This window comes from Cebus imitator, unplaced genomic scaffold (genome assembly GCF_001604975.1).
Source record: "Cebus imitator isolate Cc_AM_T3 unplaced genomic scaffold, Cebus_imitator-1.0 Scaffold25, whole genome shotgun sequence".
In the NCBI taxonomy this organism is placed as follows: domain Eukaryota; kingdom Metazoa; phylum Chordata; class Mammalia; order Primates; family Cebidae; genus Cebus; species Cebus imitator.
In genome coordinates, this window is record NW_016107340.1 from 3,325,484 (window position 1) to 3,328,786 (window position 3,303).

General features: G+C 43.1%; 1 pseudogene across 1 annotated transcript in view; it reads right to left on the minus strand.

The window, feature by feature from the left end:
- LOC108300135 overlaps positions 1 to 3,303 on the minus strand; it is a 20,882-nt pseudogene that overhangs the window by 17,230 nt on the left and 349 nt on the right. The gene's annotated exons all lie outside the window — the stretch shown is intronic.

A 3,303-nucleotide genomic window follows, 5' to 3' on the forward strand; every position in this document is an offset into this window, starting at 1 on the left:
GATCTTTTCAAAAAATCAGCTCCTGGATTTATTGATTTTTTTGAAGGGTTTTTTATGTCTCTATCTCCTTCAGTTCTGCTCTGATCTTAGTTATTTCTTGTCTTCTGCTAGACTTTGAGTTTTTTTGATCTTGCTCCTGCAGCTCTTTCAATTTTGACAATAGGGTGTCGATTTTTTATCTCTCCTTGCTTCTCATGTGGGCACTTATTGCTATATACTTTACTCTGGAGACTGCTTTAAATGTGTCCCAGAGATTCTGGTGTGTTGTGTCTTCATTTTCACTGGTTTCGAAGAACATCTTTATTTCTGCCTTCATTTCATTGTTTATCCAGCCAACATTCAAGAGCAAGTGTTCAGTTTCCATGAAGCTTTGTGGTTCTGAGTTAGTTTTTGAATTCTGAGTTCTAACTTGATCGCACTGTGGTCTGAGAGACTGTTATGATTTCCGTTCTTTTGCATTTGCTGAGGAGTGATTTACTCCCAATTATGTGGTCAATTATAGAGTAGGTGTGATGTGGTGCTGAGAAGAATGTATATTCTGTGGATTTGTGGGTGGAGAGTTCTGTAAATGTCTATTAGGTTTGCTTGTTCCAGATCTGAGTTCAAGTTCTGGATATCCTTGTTAATTTTCTGTCTGGTTTATCTGTCTAATATTGACAATGGGGTGTTAAAGTCTCCCACTATAATTGTGTGGGAGTCTAAGCCCCTTTGTAAGTCGTTAAGAACTTGCCTTATGTATCTGGGTGCTCCTGTATTGGGTGTGTATATATTTAGGATTGTTAGCTCTCCTTGTTGCATTGATCCTTTTACCATTATATAATATCCTTCTTTGTCTCTTTTGATCGTTGTTGCTTTAAAGTCTAATTTATCAGAGATGAGAATTGTAATTCCTCCTTTTTTTTGCTCTCCATTTGCTTGGTAAATCTTCCTCCATCCCTTTATTTTGAGCTTTTGTGTATCCTTGCATGTGAGATGCGTTCCCTGGATACAGCGCACTGATGGGTTTTGGCTTTTTATCCAATTTGCCAGTCTGTGTCTTTTGACTGGGGGCATTTAGTCCATTTACATTTAGGGTTCATATTGTTATGTGTGAATTTAACACTGCCATTTTGGTGCTAGCTGGCTGTTTTGCCCATTAGTTGATGCAGATTCTTCATTGTGTTGATGCTCTTTACCATCTGGCATGTTTTTGGAGTGGCTTGTACTGGTTGTTCCTTTATATGTGTAGAGCCTCTTTCAGGAGCTCTTGCAAAGCTGGCCTGGTGGTGACGAAATCTCTGGGTACTTGCATGTTCACAAAGGATTTTATTTTTCCTTCTCTTATGAAGCTTAGTTTGGCTGGATAGGAGATTCTGGGTTGAAAGTTCTTTTCTTTAGGGATGTTGAATATTGGCCCCCACTCTCTTCTGGCTTGTAGGGTTTCTGCTGAGAGATCTGCTGTGAGTGCGATGGGCTTCCCTTTGTGAGTAACCCAACCTTTCTCTCTGGCTGCCCTTAGTATTTTCTCCTTCATTTCCACCCTGGTGAATCTGACGATTATGTGCCTTGGGGTTGCTCTTCGTCAAGAATATCTTTGTGGTGTTCTCTGTATTTCCTGGACTTAAATATAGGCCTGCCTTGCTAGGTTGGGGAAGTTTTCCTGGATAATATCCTGAAGAGTATTTTCCAGCTTGGATTCATTCTTTTCGTCGCATTCAGGTACACCTATGAAATGTAGATTAGGTCTTTTCACATAGTCCCACATTTCTTGGAGACTTTGTTCATTCCTTTTTACCCTTTTTTCTCTATTATGCCTTCTCATTTTATTTCATTGAGTTGATCTTCAACCTCTGATATCCTTTCTTTTGCTTGGTCAATTCGGCTGTTGAAACTTGCGCATGCTTCGTGAAATTCTCGTGTTTTTCAGCTCCATCAATTCACTTATATTCCTTTCTAATTTGTCCATTCTCGTTTGCATTTTGTCAAATATTTTTTCAAGGTTCTTAGTTTCTTTGCATTGGGTTAGAACATGTTCTTTTAGCTCACAGAAGTTTCTTACTACCCACCTTCTGAAGTCTGATTCTGTCATTTCATCACACTCGTTCTCGCTCCAACCTTGTTCCCTTGCTGATGAGGAGTTGTGATCCCTTGTAGGAGGAGAGGTGTTCTGTTTTTGGGTGTTTTCATTCTTTTTGTGCTGGTTTCTTTCCATCTTTATGGATTTATCTTCCTGTCGTCTTTGTAGTTGCTGACTTTCAGATTGCTGACTTTCAGATTGCGTCTCTGAGTGGATGTTCTGTTTGTTGATGATGAAGTTATTTCTCTTTCTTAGTTTTCCTTCTAACAGTCTGGCCCCTCTGCTGGAGGACTGCTGAAGCCACTCTAGGCCCTGCTTGCCTGGGGATCGCCTGCAGCAGCTGTAGAACAGTATGGGTTGCTACCAGTTTCTTCTTCTGCTATCTTTGTCCCAGAAGGATACCTGCCAAATGTCAGTCTGATCTCTCCTTTATGAGGTGACTCTTTGGATATACAGGGGTCAGGGAGCTGCTTGAGGAGACAGTCTGTCCTTTATAGGGGCTCAAGTGCTGAGCTGTGAGCTCCGTTGTTCATTCAGAGCTGCTGGGCAGGTACGTTTAGGTCTGCTGCAGCAGAACTCATAAACCACTTTTTTGTTCCCAGGTGCTCTGTCCCAGGGAGTTAGGGCTTTATTTATGAGTTTCCGTTGTGTTGCTGCCTTTTTTTAAATTTCAGGGCTGCCCTGCCCAGCAAGGAGGCAGCCTGGTCACAGTCTGCATGCAGAGGCTTTGCTGAGCTGCTGTGGGCTCCGCCCAGCTGCTGTGTGAACTTCCCTGCAGTCTTGTTCATATGGGTGTACTTAGAACTGCCTCAGCAATGGTGGCCTGCCTGTGTATTGGCGAACTCTCTCTGTAATGGCAGGTTGCCTTGGCAACAACAGGCAGCCTCAGCAATGGCGGGTTGCCTTGGCAATGGCACGCTGCCTCTGCAATGGTGTCAGTAGTGGTGGAATACCTTGGTAATGGCAGACGCCCCTCCTCCACAGAGCTGGACCGTCCCGGGTTCAGCTGCGCTTGCTGTGAAACTCTCAATTCAGAGAGTTTCTGATTGCTGTTCTTTTGTAGGGGTGGGACCGAGCCTGATCACCTGGCTCCCTGCCTTCGAGCCTTTTTTTTCTTTTTTTAGTAGAATAGCTGACTCTATCCCTGTCGCCTGTTGAAAAGGCACTGGGATCTGTTTGATTTCCCGTGCCGCGACTCACTGCACCGGCTTAAACAGTGACCCTGAGATTCGTGGCACTTTTTTTTT